The 24,213-nt window shown below is 46.3% G+C and overlaps 1 protein-coding gene and 1 non-coding gene across 3 annotated transcripts in view; one reads left to right on the top strand and one right to left on the bottom strand.

The window, feature by feature from the left end:
• Nucleotides 1-24,213, bottom strand: part of Ankrd11 (ankyrin repeat domain 11) — a 181,956-nt gene that overhangs the window by 37,977 nt on the left and 119,766 nt on the right. The window lies entirely within an intron of this gene.
• Nucleotides 13,603-13,704, top strand: LOC111813716. Its single transcript, XR_002818893.1, has one exon. It is a non-coding gene; the product is annotated as a small nucleolar RNA U13 (small nucleolar RNA).

Below are 24,213 nucleotides of genomic sequence, written 5' to 3'. Positions count from 1 at the left end.
CTGTCATAGGATTGCCCTACAGCAGTGAGTCTGCAGATACCACACTCTGGCACCCCAGCAGCCTGCAGCCGAAGACAGTGGCAGGGCCGTTCTCCCTCTAGTCCTTTACTGTTTTGCTTGGTGTAGCTGGCACAGTGCTGCCTGGTGATCTCTAGGTGAGGAGCAAGATGCTGTCTAAACCAGAAAGCAGGCCCATGGGAAAAACACCCATGCCACACCTTGCTCTTGGGCACCCTGCCCAGGGTCTGTGACGGTTCTATTTCACTGCTGATAAGCACCTCTGGTGGCAGCACCCTGAGACTGGGACCCTCTTCTGCATCATGGGTGCTCCGAGAACGAACACCGCCCAACGCTTCTCCTTCCACCACTCCCCAGGGCAATTCTTACAGTGCTGAGGGTAAACCTAGGGTTCCTACAATTAAGGATTTCTGACAAATTTTTCAAACCAACCTGCATGTACATCTGAGAAGAAAGCATGGGTGATGCTGTATGCAAGAGCTATGATGGCCAATGACAGCCACATGCACCATCAGGCAAGGGTGCCACTAGCTAGCCAGGGCACTTCATGCAACTAAGCTGTAGTGAGAGAAAGGAGCAGAGCCACCTCAACAGGGGACAACCAATATATGAACAAATATTTAAGGTCAGGATAGAACACGGATACTCAGACTTTCAAACTGCCAATGATTGTGCTCAGAGGTTCAGGAAGGTATGGACAAGACAAGAAGAGGGGCTACGAAACAGCACGTCCCAGAGAGAACTCCTGGTTCTAGTAGATCCAGAGAACTTCAATGAGAAAAGAGAAGGTTTAGAAGCTGACAAGTGAGAGAAAAAAATTACTAGAGCCAACCTCCAGAAAGTTCACCATCAAACAAAGGCAAAGACTGGTAAGAGAACTACATCTCTTAAGATAGCCTTCCTCGAGCAGCCCAACCAGAGGCCAGATGCCTAAGTAGGCCACTACTCTGTGTGCCCTTGGCCCACATGCTGGGGAGAGCAGCAGCAGCCAGCTCCTCCTGAGAGAGATCAGATCACAGAAGTTCTCATCACCAGGAGTGTTCAGCGACAACACAGCCAATTACAAACAAGTACTATCTATGAGACTGAAATTATCTATCTGGCCACATTGCCACCAGCACAGGAGCAAATTAAGGTGGCTTTAAGCATACAGAGGCCAGTGCGACCCTTCCTGTCCATGCCTCTCCTAAGGAAATCAAGACAAAACCACACTAGCACTTGCAGATCCAGCCAATTTCCCTTTTTTTTTTAAGGCCCAAAGGATAAGGATGGGTTTATAATGTAATGCTCAAAGGAATTTAAAATATCAGAAAAAGGCTGAATTTTGTGATACTTAAAACTTGTATGGAGGGCCTGTCAGATAGCTCAGCGGATTAAAGTGCCTGCTTAGGCAGACGCAGGGACCAGAGGTTCGATCCCCAGCATGCTGCACCGGCCCCGCCTCTGGGGCGCACTGAGACTGGGCGTGGTGGCAGGCACCTATAATCCCAGTGCTTGGGAGGCTGAAAACAGGAGGATCACTACGAGTCCGATCTGTGTAGTGAGACCCTGTACTTAAATACATTAAAAAATGAAAAAATACTACTACTACTACTACTACTACTACTACTACTAGTAACTGTATGGAATTAGCATCCCCATATCCATAAATAAAGCTTTCCAGAGATGCAGCCTATCCAGCTGTGTTCCTTGCTGTAGCAGCACTGGGGATGGAATCCAAGGCCTAAGGCACACCAAGCACACCCTTCCCAGACCCTCCCAGTCCACCCGGATTCTTTTGGCCTGTCTTCCGTGCAAGGGCTATGGAGTCTCCTGCAGGTCCTCTGGGGCCCTGGTGCAGGGGTTCTCGCAAGTGTTTGTGCAGTCAAGGTATTTTCATGATAGTACTGAGACACCGGGTTCTCTTTCCACAGTGTTGATATAAGCACTGGCAGATGACAGGGAACAGAGATGTGGTCTTCTCCATCACGCCCAATCACGGTCATGTGACTGCAGCAGAACCTGTATCACCCACAGCCATGCTTAATAAAGCAGTAAATAATGTAAATCTTATAAGACTGCAAACCTTGAGTCTTTGTCCTTCCAGTACTCTGTGACAAACAGAAATGGAAGTGTTCTGGTGGGTGTCACAGTGCACTGAGTCGTGAAGAAAACCATCTGTGACAGTGAGTTGCTATTTAAGCTGGCTGGGTTTTTCATGGCATACAAGTTTTAATAAAACACCATCTTGGCAGCCTATCAATCACTACTAAGAACCAGGAGCCTGGCAGTCCCAGCTACTCCTTAGTGTCCAGGAGGGCTGGTTCCTTATGTAAAATGGCAAGGCATGCGCATTAACCCACGCACATCAGCCCATGCCAAGACCTAGGGCAAACCTCAACTATGTGAGTAGTTGTTAAACCGCATCATTGGGCAGTGGAGTCTGCAGCCATAGAACTGGTAGACACAGAGGGCCAATTGTATGCTTTCAGAGTGAATAAAGTGAGCCTACCACTGCAGGAAAACTGACAGCAGCTATTGCCAATAAAGAGTCTGTCTGAGCTTCCAAAGTGAAGGGAGCCCTAACTTTAGAAAATGTACAGCCACACTGCTGAGGCTGACGGTCTGCACTACTCAACTGCAGCTTACCCTGATCAGGAGTGACGGCATCTAAGACGCCATGTTAAAAACGTTTGTACACTGAAACATCCTCTTCACTCAGTGAACCAATGCTGCCCCAGTAACTGGCGCAGGATAAAACCCATGGGCATGACAAGAACACAGGCCGAGGTGGCAGAACACACAGGTGACTGCATGAGCTTCAGTTTGCCACAGACTGCCTGAGCGAGGGAGGTCAACCGGCCTGCTCCGTGTGCCCAGTAGTGCCCATGCCCTGGCCAGATGGTGAGGTGCAGAGCAGACACATGCCCCACCTGCTGCCACCAGAATCAATGGTGCTGCACACATATAAACAATGCTCTTGTCCAGTTCTCATCGGTTTCCTCTGTAAAACGGTTATTTTTCAATAGAAATCCATTATATTAATGAATTATTTCAAATGAAGTACTTATAAATCTTCTCAGCTATATTTTTACATGATAATTTAACAGAAATATCCACCTCAACAAACCAACCAAAATGCTCCATGGAATCACAGCTGCAGGGCCCAAGCCTTCTTCCCAGACACAGGGAAGGCAGCCAAGCCACAAAGAAGACTCGCTGCCGGGAATGCCAGCAGAAGACTAAGAAGGGAAAGTGGTCGCCATCTAGGAAAAACAAACACGCAGAGCTCAAAGAAAAAAAAAAAAGTCAATTACATAAATATAAATTAAGAAGTTAAAATCTGTTATAAAGCAGAAGTAACAACAATGAAGGAAATATGAACCTAGCCGGCCCGAGAGCAGAACAGACAGGAAGCGTGCAGAGAAACCTGTCTGGTGCCAGGAAAGGTGTCTGACCCTGTGCTACAGCACCACTGCATGCCCACCTGCAGAGCACGTAACCAGGCTGCTGCCCTATTCTACACACAACATTTACCCACATGGACTGCACATTTACACACCAAGGGCACAGCGGTACCAGGGGGACAGCAACAAAGCATACCTTCCAACATCAAGACAAATTCTTCATCCTATACATAAGAAATACCCATTGTAAAGGAAATACAAAAAATCTGAAACATCAAGACTTTTGATCACTGAAGGTCACCTTCCTAACAGGAAAGACGAAAGTAACTGACAAGCTCTTATCTGGAATATATAAAGACCTTCCACAAAACAGTAAACACACAGACCAATACAAACAAGACACAGACTTAAGCACTTCAAAAAGAAGAAACAAGGTCACTCACTGAGTAGAAAGGCTCTCAATTTCATTGGCAATCAAGGAAAGGCAAGCTAAAACAAAAATAATATATCCAGCACTGGAAAAGACGATTTCTTCCGATGGAAGTGTAAATGGACAGGACAAATCTGGCATTATCTACTCAAACTGAACTTAAGCATACCATACAGTCCAGCAATTTTACTTGGGGAATACATGCAAATCAAGAGGCTGCATATCCCGTTTACAGCAGCAGCGTCTAATCTGCAGCCTGTGAGCTGCTTATGGCCCTTGACAGCTCATACAGTGAGCCCATAAGACCACAAACTTTTAAACACAATTACATTCTCTTTAGGGATAGTTTTCATGACTTGACTGTGTGGTGCTTGAGCACAGACTGCCGAGGTAACATGGGAAAAGGCAGTTAAACTCCATCTTCTGTTGGTCAGCTTGAAAACCTGTCAGACACTGCACACATCTGTACAACTTGCAGCAAACACAACACTGAAAATAACTACCTCAGACTTCCAGATGTGTGTCTATGCCAGAAGACAGGCCTTTACTGTTACTAAGAGACAAGTAAATTTTCTTAACTATTAAACTTGGGCTTGGGCTGGAGAGATGGCTCAGTGGTCTAAAGCACCTACTTAGAACAAGCTTGGCAAAGCATCAGGGACCGCGGTTCAATCCCCCAGCACCACATGCCAGCCAGCCCCGCCCCCTGGTGGGCTGAGCTGGCCACACACACACACACCACACTCTCTCTCTCTCTCTCTCTAATAAATAAAAAAAAATAATAAAAAAAATAAACTTGGGCTTGTGTTATTTTGTCTTAATGTTACAATAAAATGTTAAAGAAATCTGTTACTTCACACACACACACACACACACACACACACCCCTGTATTATACATTTTGTGTGTGGCCCAAAACAATTTCCCTTTATTCAGTGTGGCCCAGGTAAGCCAAAAAGTTGGACATCCAATTACACAAATGAATGTGCATATAATTTCTTCACAAATATCAAGGGGGAAAAAAAAAACCAAACAAAGCACACTTTTGGTTTTTTTGTTTTGTTTTTAAAGGCAAGTTCTTGCTATGTAGTTCAGCCCGGCCTTTAATTTACTTTGTTGCCCAGATTGGCTTCAAACTCATGGCAATCCTCCTGCCTCAGCCTCCCCAGTGCTGAGGCATGTGCCACTATACCTGGCACATACAATATATTTACATGAACTTTTTAAAACACTAAAGAGCAGTGCTGAAATATGCATACTTAGACAACAAAATGCACTTGAGTAATGGGCGTTTGAGGTGCAATGGGACTGTGAGGTTTGGTGGGGCTTCTGAGTAAAGGGGCCTAAGTATTTGCTTTGGACTTCTGGGTGTCATAATATTCGCAACATGGGACATGTTACACACTGGCAGAGCTTCAAGGAATTATAGTGACCTTGCCACAGGTCCTTTCCATCTTCTAGTAGCCCTGGGTGTTACCCTGCTGAAAACTGCAGCCACATGGACAGCACGTGGGAACTTGAGGCTACTGACATTCAGTGTGAACCACATCTTTGGGGAGCACACAGCTGGCCACTAACTGCAGGGGAGAACAGGAAACTTTAAACCCTGGCTAAGTTAGCAGTAAGCCTCCAGCTCTGAGAAGATGGGAGATAAAAGGGACTGAAAGCAGTGTAGGAAAAGTACGCGTCTTACACAACAAAGGAATTAAGACACAGAGTAAATGTGACAACGAGGACAGGCATACTCGTTCAAGGTACGAGTGATTAAAAATAGTCATTGTGGTGAAGCAAGGAAAGCAGAGCACAACGAGGGCAATGAGTCAGCAGACATCCTCCGTAGCTTAGTGGTGTAGAAACAAACACACGAAACTGCCCAGGGAAGGAAGAACACAAGTGGAGAGAAGTGAAGTGGAGAGAGGTGTGGGATGCTCAGGCATTGCTGCAGGAACAGAAGACAGCCTGTCACCTCACAGCCCAGCCACCCATCCTGGGTACACCTGCCCAAAGCATAGCAGAGACGCACAACAAGGTGTGTACAAGGTGTGTACGGAACAGCTCACTACAGTGCTGTCAAAAGCAGGCACCAGGACACAAAGCCCTACCACTGCAAGGTTACAAATGACACTGACACTGAGCGGTGGCGCTCCAACCAGACAACTGGGAAGGAAGGAGCATGCAGAGAAAGGCACATATATTAGGCAGTCATCTTGGGCTTGCGAAGGTGCACTTACATCAACAAAAAACAAAAGGCTGGCTTAACACCAGAAAGCTAACCAATTTACTCCAGAGCTAACACTGTCACGTTGAAAGTCAAGTGCTTTCTTCCCAGGAGCAGCAGGTGGGCAAGATATCCTTGTTAACTACTGCCACAGCAAGCTCTGGCCAGCACAGAAATGCAAGAAAAGGAAATCAAAAGCATACAGATCAAAAGATAGCATGTCTACCTACAAAACTACAGGAATCTAAAACTCCTAGAAATAAGAATGTGGCACGTCTATAGTACACAAGATCAACACAGAAATCCAGTTTCCACAAATGTGCCAGAATCAAACACCGATATGCAAACAGAAATACAGACTTAATACCATTTAAACTTGCTCCAACTAAACATAAAACCAAAGGTTCAAATCCAACAAAACTACAAGAGCCTATAAAATTTTAGGAAAAAGGTAGCAGAATCCTTAAAAAAAATTGATAAAACTATCAACAAAGTAACTTTTACTTTGTGAAAGACCAAGGTTAAAGGCTGACGTGACAAACTACAGGCAAAGGTATTAGTCACCAGGGACTGCCAAACCAAACCACAGCAATCTGGTGCACCTGTAACGAAGGATCTCTTCCCACCCGTACTTATCGGGCTGTACCCCTGCTTCGTGAAATGTCTGTGTGTTCTGTTCATTTTCTAGTTGGACTGTTTTTGCTGCTGATTGTTCTGTCTTGATTCTACATCCATGTTCACTGTCTGACTTATAATTTATAAATGTATTTTCCTTGCTGCAGTTTGGCAAGCCCCTGAGCGGCATTCCTAGTGTACCACCATCCAACTGCAGAACCTACTGCAAGTTGACAGGGCTCAGGGTGAGACAGGGCAGGCAGAGTGGCTCATGAGGGTGGCATGTGGACTTTTGAGCATCTCGCAGACTGCGGCACCACGCCCACAACTGGCTGAGCACCACAGTCTGCATCGGCATCTCCCAGGGGCCCCAACAGGTGCCTGCATCACAGCTGCCCCCAGGAGGGCCCTGAGGGAGCTGCTAGGGCTGCTGCTACTCTTGCAAGTTCCTGGAAGTCTATAATTACTTCAAAATAAAAAGGTTTTTTAAAGGAGACTATAGGCTGGCGGCTGGCGATATAGCTCAGTGGCACAACACCTGCCTGGCAAGAGCAAGGCTTCAGTTTAATTATTGGTACCAAAATAAACAGGTAAGAAACAATGCAGAGATGGAGAAAGCTTCTAGGTATGGTGGCAATTCTCTATATTTTGACTGTGGTCCTAGTTATCTTTCATTTTCCAAAACCCACAGAACCATGCATTTTTCAATGGGTAAATTATGTGTCAATTATAATTGTTAAAAGCTGTTAAAAAATGACTGGCAACAAAAAATTTTAATTTTGAACACAGCATGGTGCCACATGTCCATAATCTCAGCACTTGGGAGGCTGAGGGAGGAAGACTGCCAGGAGTTCAGGCTACACAAAACCGTCTCAAAAAGTCTTTTTTTAATTTTTAAAATTGTTCCTGGGGGCCTGCCCCTTAGCTCAGTTCTTTAAGTGGCTGCTTCAACAAAGCAGTCAGGCTCAGGATGCTGCGATTCGATCCCCAGGACTCAAACCTGCCCTGAAGGCATTCGGGGGGGGGGGGGGAAATCCTTAAAATTGTTATAGAAAGAGGCTGAGGCTAAGATACAGGTGGACATCTTCTGAAAACCTGTCTTATGGTTTTGACTTTGGAGTCACATTTTATATAATTTGAAACATCAAATATAAGAAAGTAATCTAAAGCTGAAAAGGAGAGGGAATAAAGTTAGTTGGCCAGGCATCTGTTCAGGGGCAGTGCACTCCCTGCAGACCACTGTGTAACAAGTGAGCCCCTCAGGCATTCTGTAGCTGCGCAGTTCTGAGGACGATGCCCGGGGCTCTCAGATGCGCCTGGCAGAGAGTCGAGTTCTGGACAGGCCCAAACTCCTCCTCCTGTGACCACGCAGAGTCCTCTTGGCTAAGGCAAGTCCTCACAACAGGGCAGTGGTTTCCCCCAGTGCAATCTGGTGACTATGCCTCTCTGAATATTCCCGTGTTTCCAGTGCAAAAGGTGAATAATTTCTCAATGTTTTAAGAATTCTCTTATACCAAGGAATATTCTTCAAAAGAAAAAAATCATGAAGTCAGAGAGTACGGGGAGAGTTACTACTGGTTCTACTCTGTAGTTTACTGTCTCAAATAGCTTACGGTATAGTTCTTTTTTAAGTATCTTTTTTAAAAAATGTATTAGTATAAGGTTTACAGGGTCTTACTATGCAGCTTGGACTCATAGTGATCCTCCTGTTTTCAGCCTCCCAAGCACTAGGATTACAGGCGTGCGCCACCACACTCAGTCTCAACTGCCATCTCAGCACACTCCAGGGGCAGGGCTGGCATAATTAATTTATTTGGTACAGGGTCTCACTATGCAGCTCAGACTTGTAGTGATCCTCTTAGACTCCCCAGTGCTGGGATTAGAGGCATGAGCCACCATGCTCAGTTTTGGTGGCCAGCACAACACGCCAGGGTTCCAGGGCTGGAGATCTAACTTGGGTTGCTGTGCTTGCCAGGCAGGTGCTTAAGACTGCCGAGCTCTCTCCCCAGCTCAAGGACGGTTTCAAAACTGAAAACCATGCCAAGTATGGAGGTGCATGCCTGTTGTCCCAGCACTTGGGAGGCTGAGACAGGAGGGTCACTATAAGTTTAAGGCCTACCTCAGCTGTACAGTGAGCTCAAGGTCAGCCTGAGCTGCATGAGATGCAAAAGGCAGAAACCAGTCAGGAAGGCAAAAACCAAGCCTGCACCTTAACATCAGTATGACTGGGGGTTAAGCAGGCCCAGGTTCCTGGAGGCAGACACGGTAAATCTGTTATGCTCTCACTAGTGTGGCTGCTCAGACGTTGACACTGACATAAACCCAACTTGTTTTGTTAATTATACTTTCCAAAAAAGTTCCCCCCATTAAACCAAAATCTGTTTCTTAACATCCTACTGTGACAGTGACAGGGTGACAGCATCGCACTCCTTAGTGTGTGCGTGTACCCCAGGATGCGTCTGGCACACTAAGTCATGAGCTCTGTCTTTCTCACATGGCACAGATCCTAGACTGGCCAAGGCAACCCAGGCTGCCATCCACACATGCAGCAGCCCTTCGGTGCACCGGGGAGTCCACGGAGGAAGTGGCCAGGGTGTGGGTCAGCGTGAGAAGAGCTCTGCACAGGAATGGCCCATGTTCACAGTGGGAGGCTGCTGCCCTCCAAGGCTGCATCCCATTCATACTGACTCAAATGAAATAGCCTCAAGCTGCAAAAGGCCTGGGAGTCAGCTGGCAAGAGTAAGGACAAGTGTGGCGGTGTCCTAGAGGATACTGTGTGCAGATGCTTACCACAGCATGCTGGGCTCAAAAAGCCAGACACAAACAAAGCAGTGTGTTTGTGGTGGGTTTCTGATGTCCTAGGACCCTGGCTCAAGTAGAAGTGATGGAGTAGGCTCTGTGTCCTCAGGAGCTGGTTGCATAGGTGTGTGTGACAAAAGAGCCACCATGTGGACAGTTAGGCACGTGCCATTTCCTGTGTGAATGTTACACCTCCACGAACACCAAGACCACCACCAGTCTCTTGGACCACATTCCCGGTAACTGACCAAGACACCACTGGACACCTGCTTTGCAGCCTGTCAAGCCGACAGCTGGGATAAGGCAGCGAGTCGGACTCACGCCAGTCCCTTTCCACCAGGTTACTCTACGCAGGGTCAGGGATGCAGCCTCATCTGTCCCTGTCATCATTCCCAGGAGCAGAGCAGGTTACAGGAAAGTCTGAGTGTGTGGTCTTGCAGTGAAGGCCAGAAGGTGCAGGGTACTGTGCCAGGGAAAAAGTACTCTGCTGATACAGACCTCAGACTGAAGCTTCGAGTCTGAGCCTTAGGGAAGACTCCAGGCTACACATCTTGGATCCCAGAGGCCTGCACAGCGGAACCAGGATGATGGCAGTGGGAGGCTTGGAGTTGCTCCTCTTATATCCAGCTTATTGTTTGGTCCAGAAAGTACTTTTGTGTTTCCCCATGGCCAAGTGGACAGCTGGCTGGTGGGATACCAGCCTTTGCTGACACATCCTCTGCAAACAGGACCACACAACAGTCTCAGAGTTGCACTCTTGGATGGAACTCGGACTAGAGGTTCTAAGTTAAGGAGCGAAGGACAACATGACAGGAAACTACCTACACACGTTCCTGTCAGGCAGCTAGAACAAGCTTTCCCTGTTGTGTGTTTTACAGCCACTCAGTTTCCCACCACACAGCAGACAGCACCCAGGCCTCTGGCCATGATGCCAACACATCTGGGGAGCTCTGAGTTGTGCTGCCTGATTGAGGTCAGTGCTCAGATGGTCAGTGAATACACCCCAGACAAGTGCATGTGCACACCTTCATGACGAAAGCCCAGGGTCACACGCCAGAGGCCAGCACTGCCCAGGCTCTCCCAGGCTCCTCCAACGTTAGGGTCACTACTGCTGCCTCAACACTGGTGGCAGAAGGAGACAGGAGGCTCAAGAGATGTCTTTGGGGGAGACAAGGGGAGAGGCCACCTGCCAGGCACTACCCACTGCTGGCCCTCCCCAACAGGAGGCCCAGGTACACCAGCCTGTCCTAGCTGTCACTCTGCATTACTAATGTCCCCACAAGCCATCCTCTCTAGGGATGTGTCTGTCCTAGGGGTCTGATTAGAAGGTAGGACTAAACACAGCAGAAATGATCAAAGGGTTTTGTGCAAGAATAATGCCTTAAGTATAAGGGAATTTCTATTAGAAAAAGACTACAATCTCAAATGCTAAACAAAGCAGACACGTGGAGCAGGCTATTATGCAGAACACTCACTATGCAATGTCAGAAAGGAGGAGACTGCTCCTGACCGAGACTCCTCATAGCCACGTGAACACAGTATATAGTCCCAGAGCACAGAAGGCTGTCACAGTTTTCATTATTTTTAACTCCACCATACAATGCATGAGCACACTGTGACCAATTCCAACTCGACAGGCAATGGATATATACACTCCTCCTCTACAGCGGCAACAGAGTCACCTCATCCAGGGCTGCATAGTAGCACCTGAGTAGGCTAAGGCCAGTGATTTCTCCACCTTGTGCTCTGACAACCAACAGCACACCTTGACCTCTGCTGCATTAGATGGTCCTGTCCTCCTTGATACATGGTCACAAGGAGGATGCCACAACTCTATCCATCCCCTGTTCTGCCCTCCGTGCCATCTCCATGGTGACCCCAACACACTAGCCCAATGATACCCTGCCACTTGGAAGCCACAAGTGCCACCACAGGATGCCAAGCCTGGCTGGCTCCATATACACTGCCTCAAGCACTCCTGCAGTGGGAATGTGGTGATCCCCCCAGTCCAGGGCATCTCTGAGGGAGGGTCCATGTACCACAGCACCACCACACTGAGGTGTCCTCCAGGCCACAGACTCCTGCCCCTGCAGGGACCCAGAGCAGCCACCTGCTTACTGGGTGAATGTCAAAGGTCAATCCCTGCTAATCCAGAATGTGGGTTTCAAAAAGATCCATCTCCAGCAGCAATTTTGTCCTGGCACATGAGCTCTGTTTTCCTAAAGCAGAAGCACACTATAGGCAAAGGCAGAAGTTAGCTTCTTTGCTCTCTCACATTTGGTGAATCAGCCGGGCAACACAACAGCATTCTCTTATTTGCAGTTTACCAAGTTCAGAGTAATGTAGGTCCAACCTATGGCAACCCAATGCTCAGAATTGACCACGAGCACATCCTTCTCCTCAGTACCCCATTAAGTGGGCTGTAGGACCCCATGTCTCACCTGACCCAAGATCCAAGAGGAGACAATGCATCCATCTGCTGGCAGTGCTGACCCAAAGAGAACCAGAACCTCTCTAAACATTGCAACAGTCCTTTAAAAAACTCACAAGCTACCAAAATGGTGACTAAGCAAAACATCTTCCTAAAGACCTGCTAGAGCTTCTGCCCATGGTCCCCATGGTTAGAAGAACACAGAATAAGCTTACCACCCTGAGAGCTGGCAAGGCAGATTCAGAGGGGGGCGTGACTGGCAAAACTGCCAGGTGTGTGTGCCCAGTACCTTTCAAGAACTGAGTGTGGCACCAACTTAAGCTTGGGTCTCAGAATACAGAGGCTGACAAGTGAGTAAGTCCAGAAACCACTGACAGCGAAGGGCAGGTGGGCGGGAAGAGTGAGTGTGCACGCACACATCAAGTCCCGCTAAGCAGTCTGGCCTCTGTCTTTGCAATGACACCAAGGCAGCGCTCTCCCTCTTCAAATGTTTCTGGAGCCTCTGGCACCCTCAACTCAGGGGATGAAGCGTAGTGTCTATGGCCTTGCATCATAACCTAAATTCATTATTTTCAAGATAAACAGAAGGCAAAGTAAAATGTGCTAAGGAAGAGACCAGGGCTCACAGACAACCCAACCCCTCAAACCCCAACCACTGTAGGGACCAAGTCAGGTAAAGGCAAAACGTTACGGCTCATACAGGAGACTCATGGACCCAATGTGGAGGCCTAGCCTCAGCGACCTTTACTGGGGACTTCCATAAAACACGTAGGGTTGGAACCCAGGCTTCCCTGATCACCCGTGTCCAGGCCTGTCCAGCTTTGAAGACTAAATTACAGTCTATAGAATAAGCACTTGCCTTGTAAGCTCCAGGGCCTGAGTTCAATTCCTGTTTCCACAAAAAAAAAAAAAAAAAAAAAAAACCCTAAGCTATCTTAAAAAAAAAAAAAAAAAGTCTGCAAGGAAACAGCAAAGCATACAGAGAAATGAACCGTTATATTTTCCTTATGAAGAAGCATTAAAGCCAAGCGTGGCAGTGCGTGGCCATAAGCCCAGTGCTCTAGAAGCTGAAAGACAAGACAGGCACAAGTTTCAGCCAAGCCCAGGCAAGTTAAAACTCAGCAAGACTGTTTAAAAAAAATAAAACAAGGGCTGGGAATGTACTAGCTCAGGGTAAAGGCAGAGAGAGGGAGAGAGGGGAAGAGAAGGAGGGACAGAAGGAGGCAGGGAAGCAGGCAGGCAGGCAGGCAGGCAGGGAATGAGAATTAACTGAGAAAATACAGATATTCCTCAACTTACAATGAGGTTGCATTTCAATAAATCCAACATAGGTTTAAAAAATCCTTAGTGGAAAAAGCATTTAACATGCTTAAATACCAACCAGCAGCAGAGCATGGCAGTATAGGGCACTGTCCTTTGTGACAACAGGCTGGACAGGAGTTGTGGTTTGCTGTCACTACCCAGCATGTGACTAGTACAGGAAGAGATCAAAATTCAGAATCCAAACTATGGCACCTACTCAATGTGTATCACTTCACACCACTGTAAAGGTGAACAACCATATGTTTGGAACCATCTGGATATTGAAATGCCATTTACCCCAATGTCTGTGTTTCTCGTAGAAAAGAGCAAAGCAGGTTCACTTTTAACTGCCGTAAGCTACACATGACCCCAATGCTCACTGACAGATGAAAAGTGGGGATGAGATCCTTCGGTTCATGAGCGTGATGAATGGGTGTTCATGTCTTATGCATGAGATGTGCCTCCCTCAAACTTTGTTACAATGTGGGCACATTACCTGTCTGATGGGGGGGCAGGGATGAGCACACAGCGGTCATGCTGGAGAGGACAACTCAGCAATGAGGAAAGCATGACACCACTGGGATAGGTCTGAGGCGAATGGATGACGCTGTGCTCTGTGAACGGTACACGCTGTTTATGCAAAGGCCTAGAACAGGCAATGCTACACCAGAGAGATCAGAATGTGCAGCCTTACTTGGAAAGAGAGTCTGTGCACGTATTAAACTAAAGCTTTCAGGATAAACCACTCTGGATTATCTGGGGAGACCCTGAGTTCAGTGAAACGTCCTGGGTTCTTACAACAGAAAGGCAGGAAGAGACTGGGGGGAGAGGAAGAGGCCACGGGACTGCAGATCGTCACTTGAGGAAAGGCTCTGCCTGGAGCCCTGGTGGGCATGAAGTTACCAGCGCCTGCCTTTCAGACTTTGCCTCCTCCATGGAGAGGAAACACCCTGGCTTTTTAAGCCACCAAATCTGTGGCACGTACAAAGCTGAACTAAAAGATAGGGTGAATGTTTACATTTTAAAAAATTGTTATTACAGTAAAAGACACTAGTGTTAATTCTCTTCAACTTCCCCTGCCACCAGTCTCAAGCACACTTGTCTCTTTGTTCCTGCCATGCTCCGAAGCAGTTCTGGAAGTCCTCCTTCCTGCGTACTTTTAACTGCACTGCTGTGGCTGCCTCGATGCCCTACATCGATTTAACACACTGACTTCTCGTGATGCTTTGGACTCTGAGGAAGAGCCAGAAGTTGCACAGAGCCAGGTCTGGGAGTAAGGTAGGTGAGAGCCCAATGCCATGACTCTACGCGGCCGATCTTCTGTTGCATGGGTGTTCTCTGTCCTCTTGCTCACACCTCTTAATGACACTTAAAGGATGGCAGGGAGGGGCCCGGACAGCACAACTGGAAGGAGACATACGTGCGCGTGCGTGCATACACACACACACACACACACACACACACAGAGCTGGCACTAGATCACTGTACACCTTTCTAAGCTGTCACTACCTGTGTGACAATCCTCATCTTGGTTCTCCGTACTCCAAAGGGGCTCACTTAAACGCAGACAACAAATGTCAGAGAACACAGCAAAAGGCACATGAAAACAGCTCCAAAGTACTTAAACTCAGAGGTGGAGGTTCACGAGGAAAAAGCCAGGTTGCACATTAGCATGTAAGTAAGCAGAACCTGGAAAAGTAACTTCTACATGGTGATGCAGGGTCTCAAAACCACCAACACTGGTGACAACAGTACAGGAGTAAGGTTTTTAGAAAGCTGTACTTTTTTTCATTCCTAATTACCTACCACAGACTTATTCTCCTTAGGATCTGATTACTGCAAATAAGCATTAGATAGAATCTCAAGAGTGATTTTATATAAATAAAGCTGGCAGACATGTGTTTCCCAGAGGAAGAATTAAGAATCCTGTGAGGCAGATGACATGCCCAGGGCCAGCAAGCAGGACTCATGCAGAGCCAGGCTGGAACCTGCAGCCTTAAAAAGTGCATATCCAAGGCTGCTTATTAGAGGTCCTTTTCAGCCCATGACTTCTTCACGAAAGGTAAATTCTATGTGGGTACCAGATGCATGTTAAGTAGTAAGTGATATGAATTCCTCCTTGGTGCAACCAGGGGAGCAAGATGTAAGGCCCTAAAGCCTCTGAGCAATGCTGAGGTGTTGTTAATGGAAAGGTGGCTCTTTCTGAAACCTCAGAAATCCAGAGGGTCCTATGCTATGCTTTTGATTTTTGTTTGTTCCGGTAGTAAGCACTGAGCTCAGAGCTGTCATACTACCCTGGCCCCTCCACAAAAAGATAGGGTCTGGCTCGATGTCATGGTGCATGCCTGCAATTCCGGTACTCAGGAGGCAGAGGCACCATGGCCAGGCCAACATGGGCTATGTAGTGAAATCCTGACTCGAAAAAAAATCCTAAAATAAAATGAACGAACAAATAAATAAAATTAAGGTAGGGTCTTGTTTACTGGTTTCCATGTACAAAATCTCTGTGTTTATCACTTCATATTACAGCAGCACAGTAAAGCACACAGAGGGTGTGAGGAAACGCACTCATCCAGCAGCCACCTCTGCTCAAGCCCCGGGGCTGTGTGGACATCAACGCAGTACTACACAGCAGCTGCGGCCCCTAACGGGGCCTCTTCAGTTCTCGTTTCTCCTCTCCAAAAGCACTGTTACTCAAATTTTAATGTTTGCTGCTCTCATAAGCCAACAAACACCACATTGCATGTACACGTGATCTTCATGTGAGTTATAATGTTTGTTAGTTCTCATGATTTAGAGATTTATTTATCCTGGAAGGCTGAACCAAGAGAAGTTATATTGATACATGCAGTCCTACTTTATCATAATTTGAGTATGGTATTCATTGTCCAAAAAGCCATTCTTAGGGCTGGTGAGATGGCTCAGCAGAATAAGCGTCTGCTTTGGCAAGCGCAGGGACCAGTATTCTATCCCCTGTCCTGCATGCTGTGCCAGTCCCACCTTCAGGACGCATTGAGATGGTGAACAAGTCCAGGTGTGGTAGCACACACCTATAATCCCAGCGTTTGGGAAGCTGAAAACAGGAAGATCACAACAAACAACAAATCCGATCTGTGTAGTGAGACCCTGTGCTAATTACAAAAAAAACCCAACCCATTCTCTTTAGTTGACATTTCCCCCAACTTTTTGCTACTACAAATCTTGCTAGTCTATGTATTTCTTTACATAAAATTCAAAACCCAACTGAAATAAACTAACTCTTAAATGCTCTGCAAACTCTGGTGAAGTTTCAGATTGCACAGTCATCCACAAACATGCCCTCTTTCGCCGCTGGATCAGGACCAATGTACTACTATATACAGTTACAAAGCGATTCTGAGAGAAGGGAAACACCATTCTGCATGTAACACATTTTTCAGTGGAACAAGAGTAGGTTCTATAAAGACAATAATTAACAACTTTCATTAAAAAAGATAAACTCAAGGGAAAATATGAAGTTCTCCGTGGAAAAATGAGTCTAGAGTTCCAAAACCCTGAAGTCACACAGAGTATGTGACGACTCGTGTATCTTCCCAAGAGGGGATCCATAGTTCCATGCAAATTCACGGAGAGCCTACACTAAAAGTTTCATAAATTAGTCTGTCTTTCCGAACATGTGGCACAAAGTACGAGACAACAGCCAGCTGAAACCCTGAAGAAACACACTGGTGGGGCACTCCTGCAATCTCAAGTCCCTTGGTGGGCCAAGGCAGGAGGGTCACAAAGTGGAGCCCAAACCCCAAAATTTGGCAAGGTCCAGTCACAAAACAAAACAGGTGGAGATGTGCCTTAGTGTGAGGTCTTGGATTCAATCCTCAGTGTTGTGAAACGACAGAAATCTGATCAAAACCCTCCATTTTCCAAATCCAATTTCCAAAGAGTTTAGGGCAGGGGAGGCGACTCAATACAGTAAGTGCTTGTCTGGGGGCCTGAGTTCAGTTCCCAGTTCCGCCAAAAAACACACACACACACACACACACACACACACACACACAGAAAAAAAAAGAAAAAAAACCTGTCCTCAAACAGTTTAACAGACTTCTTTCGGGCCGGGGAGATGGCTCAGTGGAATAAGCACTTCCCTGGCAAGCTCAAGGGACTGAGTTTGATCCCCAGTTCCACAAAAAAAAAAAAAAAAAAAGACTTCTTTCACATATACCAAGAGGAAAAAAAAAAAATTAATTCATTCACCCAAGTCATTTGATGATACTGGTCCTAGGCAGTTATTATGGAGGGGTGGGGGCAGTATGGTTACTGAGAAAAGCTGAAGTCCACTGTTTCAAGACCAGGTAAAGACAGACCGCTGCAACTGTGGGAAGGACAGTAGTCTAGAGAACAATACACTGTATATGGTTCCATTTCTCTCTGCACTAAACCCATCAGAAAACTTTCCTTTTTTAAATTATTAGGTAAAGTAATCAGCCAAACCAAAAGAGCAGACAACTGAAGTGGGAACAGGGCAATCTTGAGATTCCCACAGGTCACGGGGATGGTGCCCTCATGTGAACAGATGCCACCAAACAGCTTCCTAGCTTCCACAAGGACTGTGGGGGCTGCCAGGCTGATCACCATAGCAACAGCTCTAAACATATGTGCAGTGACACTAGCTGATTTCTGAAAGCTGTAAATAGAGGATAATAGCATAAAAAAAGTTACAGAGTGAAGTGAGGACCACCACTCCCTCCTCTTTCTAGCTCACCCGACACTGTGCCACCCTCACAGATTGGTGGCACATGTGCAAGTGCACTAGGAATCCTCTCATAATACCAAAGCATCTGTAAAATTATGCTACTACAGAGAGCAAAATACAGGCTTTGGATTAATAATTTTTGTGCAAACTTGTGTACATACAAGAGATGGCCAAGAGATGGCAGAGTGGCACAGATGGTCCACTGCAGGGATTTCTGGGCCTGCGCTGACCCCTGGGTCTGTGCCGACCCCTGGGTCTGTGCCACACCCACCTCCCCACACCAGCACACCCTCTCCCTGGTCCTTCAGGCTCTCAGGACAATGTTCACAGTACAGGTAATACTCCACACACCGGCGAGAACAGGTGTGGCAGTTGTTTGCTCAAGCAAAGGTTCCAACTGAAAACTGAAGTTTCTGGTACTGCAGAGCAACAGTTGAAGGTCAGCAGTTTAGAATCTGTTTCTGTCTTTGAGGAACACACTTTCTCCTGGGATGGGGGCTGGGAAACAAAAGAAAACCTGGGATTCCTTGGAGATGGCGAGGTACTGAAAAGAATGCATGTAGTCTAGAATAAGCCAAGCGTCTTCCTGTGTGCCCAACCTCCTGTGCAAGGAGAGGACCAACACAAATGTGGCTGCATTCAGGGAAACTGCACAAACGCAGCACTCAGCATCCACACCATCATGAGACCAACCTACTGTCTCTCTCTTCTTCCAGCAGATGATGCAGTCCCAATATCTTTTCTACCACATTTTTGAAGCATCATACAGAAAACAAGGAAAACAGGGGCCAGGGATATAGTTCAATGGCTTCAACACCCGCCTGGCAAGCAAAAGGTCCCAAGTTCAATCACTGGTAGCAAAAAGAAAACAAAAATAAAATTCTAAGTATGAGTTCACATTCTTAGCAAAAAATAAACTTGTTATTTCATGTTGTAAAATGTACTTATAGGTCTTATAGATACTTTGTCATTATAATCATTATGAGGTACTAAATCGTCCAGGGAAATGTAATTTCATGTTAAAACATGATAAAAAGTTGTTACACAATAACCAAACCTGTTTAGTCAGAATGCTTTTCTATAGTAATTTATTTCTACAGGCAAAGGGATGAGAGGGGGAAAGAAGTGGAGAAAAGGGCTAATACCAAATGCCCCTCCCAACAGATCGTCACTTATGTGTTTTAGCATTCAGGATGTAACACAAAAATTATACACTCACATCTGCACACAAATTTAACTGTGTTTCTTTAAATACTATCTATGTTCCCAAAAAGCTAGAAAAACAACACTTTATGGTAAGCTCCACACTTCAATTGTTTTAATCTAGCTATTTAAATTCCATTTCTGATAAATCCTTTCAAAGTAAGAATCAGCTCAGATTTGTACTCTTTTGAGTAATGTATTTCTAAAACAGAATGTATGCTTTCATGTGCTAGGGGTAGATGATGTGACACAGAGAGGCTAAGGTCTACCAGAGCAAAAAGATCAAGCATTCCAAGAGAACCAGCCTGGTTCAGAGTGCAGCGCTGCACATGAAAGGAAACACACCCCACATCCCCACCAAGGGAGCACAATGACCAGCACCAAGTGCACAGTGTGGTGCATACAGTGCCAGGAACCATCTCAGACTGAGGAGGAATCCACGTGTGATAAAGGGCTTCCATGCATCCATGTTCAGTCCACTCCATCTCAGTTTACACTTTGCCAGCAAGGCTCTTTCCCTTGTTACAACTCAATCTAGTCAGCCAACAAAGAGTACGGGGAAGCCAAAGATGACAGGAACATTCCAGGTACAGGAGTCTGCACAGCCACAACACGTGACCCTGAAGCATCCAGATGTAATCATTCGCTGGTTGAAATGGTGAGTGATGAATCTGTCTCAGCTGCTTAGGCTGTAAACTGGGACAAATCACCATGCTCCAAGACCAGTGCTCCATGGAAGCAGGCAGTAAACAGGAAATGCCCGGCACACTGGCAACTATGATGAATGCCAGTCTGCTCCCCACCCCCAGGTCAGGAACGGGCTTAACGATCCATCTCAAATTACATTTGCACGGTGCTTTAACTTTCCAATGTTGTTTTACTCAAGGCCCCTAACTATCCGCAGCTGAACAGATGGCATTATCTCCTCATTACAATGAGCAACCTGGAGCTGATAATCCATAGACACTCCTTGACCCTAGACAGGGCCTCCCACCCGAGACCCCATCTCCGCAGTCACCAGAGGGGTGCTTGCTAGCAGCATATTAGTCCCTGCAGCCATCCATCCGCCTGTCTGTCTCAACAGGCTTTACTCCCTGGAGCATGAAAACACTCCCTCTGCCCTGATGGGGCATGAATGAGCAAGCCCTCCTCTCTCCTTGTCTGAAGGCTGCCACAGTGTCTTGAAGACACATCTGGGGGCAGCAGCTGAGGGCGAGTCCCATGGGGTTAGGAGCTGGGAACGAAGAAAGCACCATGAGGGGCTGAACAAGAGGGCAGTGGAGGTGCCAGAGCACCCTGAAACAGAAGGACAGCAAAGGCCAAAGGGGATCTCAAGTTTCCATCTGCATCCTTGAGACGAGTCTCAAACTACACATGCTCATTTTCTTTGTTCATCATAAGGCTCCTGATGGAAAATACCAGTGAAAAATGACAGGTTGAAAAAAAAAAAAAAAAAAAAAAGACACAATTGCAGCAAGGACAGACAGTGCTTGAAGGAAAGGACCAGCTGAAGCACTCATGGTTAAGTGCAAACTCTGCAACTCCACGCTTAGAAATCACTTCAAGGCTCTAACAGGTAAGAAATGTGGGGAACAACTGCCACAAAACAGCAAAGGGTAACTTTCAAAGTGACCCTGAAAAGAAATGTACACTTCCCGTGTATGTAGGGAGGGAAAAAAAGGAGCAAGAACAAAGGCAAGTCACAACAAATAGGGCAGTGTAACACGGCAGCATCATACACAGACGCTGACGGGACAAGAGTGCTGTGGCCAGCACGTCCCAGAAAGTCACATGAGAAACCTGGTTCCTGCAGAACAGGGGTAGGGAGTGGGAGTAGGAGCCCCCAGTGCACAGTGTGGAGCCTAGAGGCTGGGCAGAGGGAAGACCTAGAGCCTCCAGCCCTCCTTCCCCCACCCAGGAGGACACAGAGCACGTGCCTCTGGCTTGGGCTACAGCCTCCAGCACAGCTAAACAGCTTCTGTTCTTCCAGTTACCTGCTCTCAGGTACTAGTATTTTGTTACAGCACCACAAACAGATGACGACAAAAAGTAAACCAAAAAATCTAATTGAAAGACAGTTTACCAAACTAGAATGGAAACGGTAGCCAGCTGGCTCAGAGTGTATGTGAAGGCAAAACTTTGAATTCTAGAGGCATCTAAAGATAAAGAGGAACAAAAAGCCATGAGGGGAGTGGGGTAGGGCTGCTGTCCCGATGCTGGGTATGTGCTGAGGCCCTTGAGAACCAATGTGGTGCAGCACGAGCCTCCTCTTGTGAGACCTGAGACTGTTCCCAAGCCTTTTGATGTGCATGACGAGGGCCTCCAAGAAACAAGGGAACAGAGCCACAGTCCCAGATGCAGGCATCCCAATACTTTCGCCATCGGACAAACCAGGGAGACAATCCTGTCTCCGCTTCCCACAGGAGATGTGAAGATTCAGCTCAAGTGTACCTACTGCCACCTGGCCAGCAGTCTCGTGGCACCCATCTTCATGTCAAGAACACTCCACCACGAAAACCTGACCCCACATGTACAGCAGCACAGTGCAAGCAGCAGCTGGGAAGGCTCAGCTTCTCAAGGGAGAAGCAGGGGGACTGACCAGCGCTTACAGGACTGTAAACCTGGGACTGAAATGCACTCCTACTTCCCCAGCCAGCCAGGAGAACAAGATCAGATTTAAAAATATTCAAAATCAGAAAATGGGAAAGATGTTACGCAGCAAACTGGGCAATCTAGGTAAAGTAGTTCTTTTAAAGATGCATTTATTTCTGTAAGGCACCCCAATAATAAGGGTTTTAAAAGGAGATCATAGGGGTCGGGGATATAGTTCAGTGGTTGCAGCGCCTGCCTGGCAAGCGCAAGGTCCTGAGTTCAATCCCTGGTACTGCAAAAATAAATTAATTAATTAAAAGGAGATCATATAGTGTACTAAAGAAAAGGAAAAGACACCAAAGGTGGGAACATAAACAAAAGGCAAGTTTGTAACAGTTAAGCAAAGCCAGAGTTGCTGAGTTTTTAAAGAGCCAGACAAACCACCACCAAGCTCACAAATACAACAGGAAAGCAGGAAGACAGAATCAGAGTGGGACACGTTTTGCAGAACCACTGCAGCTGGTGGCAGGAGCACACTGTGCTGCGTGAAGGGCAGTGGGGAAGGCCACTGCAGGCAGCAGTGTGGGCTGAGGCCCAGCTGCAGATCCTGAGCACAGCAGGACTCCTCCCAGGCCAGGCTGCAGAAACCACCTGTGTGAGCAAAATCTGGAGGTGGCACTCAATGAAGGAGACACAGAAAGATTTTTTAAAAACTGGTCAACCTGGGTTATATATTATCAAATGGGGGTCACAGAGATGAAACAGGTGACACGCACAGTAGAAGACTTCTCACAAGAAACTGGCTTTATAATTGTGGGGAGCCTGTGGGGCAGGACAGGCCTTTCTGAGGGTAGATTTGGGTCCCCACATCCCAGAGTGACCTAGCTCACTCAAGTTAAATGATTGTGGCCATCACCACATCTGCAAAACTCATCACAGCAACACCTGGCTTAGTACCCAGGTAACAGTGCGCTGTAGTCTGATCAGGCTACCCAGAAGTGTCCATAGCAGGCAGGCATGTGTGCATGTACACGTGAACACCTTTGCACTTAGGTGTGTAACGCAGAGAAGATCTGTTCTCTAGGAAATGAAAATATGCTATGTGCCTCAATGTTTCTTGTAGTTTTAAAAAATCTTCTGACATACAGAGTATCACTGAAGTAACAAAGATTATTTTAAGTGAGAGCAAAAAGAGGTGAATACAAACATACCATTGTATTCAATTTTGAATAGCAAAAGTATTCAATTTTGTACCGCTGAGTATGACATCAGTTAGTTATAGGTACTTTTTAAACTGTTTTCTGTATTCTTTAGAAAAAATTATCAATACATGTTTACAGTACATGACATTCACATTCCTCTGTGGGGAGTTGGTACACATATACGATACACTGTAATTCCTTTCTGTTTCCTCTTTCCTCTTCTCTTCTTTCCCCTAGTTGTAGACATTTCTTAAAATGTCATTTATCAAGCTAAAAAAGTTCTGTTCTACCTGTAGTTTATCATGAGTATTTTTCTCAGGAATGGGTATGGAATTTTGGCAAATACTATTCTTTCATTTCTGGATCTTCTGTAAATGACCTTACAGTGTCTAATTTTGTACCACTACAGCATATTCCATTTTCGATGTTGAATCAAATCTGAATTTCAGAGACAAACTTCACCTGCTCCTGCTCCTTTTACACTGCTCCCTATACATCTTCACATGCACACCCAACATTCCTGCCCTTCGGCTACCCTGGCATCCCTCATGGGACAAGAGCAAGCTACCTTTGCCATGGACAGGCTTCTGCACAGCAGCCTCACTTCTTTAGTGCACACTGGGCGATACCAGTGTGCCCTGTCAACTGGACTGAAGGCTGCTGAATTTGTCCATTCCACCTAAGTTGTCAAATATAGGCACAAAGTTGTTGATCAAATTCCTTCATCATCCTTTAATTATATGATCATATCCTCTCTTTCATGCTTAATATGAATAATCTATGTCTTCATTCATTCTTGATTAATATAAAGGTCTACCAGCTCTATGGTGTTTTCATAAAACAAACTTTAGGTTTCACTAATTTTTCCTCCCAAATGCTTCCATAAAAAATTCCTCTTTTGGCTTGAAAATCTGTAATATACGTATTGTAGTATGTTGCCTTCTTTCTTTCTTTCTTTCTTTCTTTCTTTTTGATTTTTGTTGTAGCTTTGTTTTTACTTTTCAAAATAAAAATAAATTTTAAAAAATTTTACTCTTTTGAGCCAGGCGTGATGGTATATGACAGGAGACTGAGCAGGCGGGTCACTGTGAGTTTGAAATCAGCCTGTAATACACAGCCCAGACCCTATCTCAATTAATCGATCAATCAATCTTTTGATAGACTGAGAAGGGCACAGGAAAAAAATTCTACCTTTATTCACATTAACAAGTTCCAGGGGGCCGGGGAGATGGCTCAGTAGAATAAGCGCTTGCCTGGCAAGCACAAGGGCCTGAGTTTAATCTCCAGTG

This window comes from Octodon degus, unplaced genomic scaffold (genome assembly GCF_000260255.1).
Source record: "Octodon degus isolate 3935 unplaced genomic scaffold, OctDeg1.0 scaffold00215, whole genome shotgun sequence".
In the NCBI taxonomy this organism is placed as follows: Eukaryota; Metazoa; Chordata; class Mammalia; order Rodentia; family Octodontidae; genus Octodon; species Octodon degus.
Note: the sequence above shows the minus strand (reverse complement) of the source record. Positions and strands in the feature narration are given on the sequence as shown.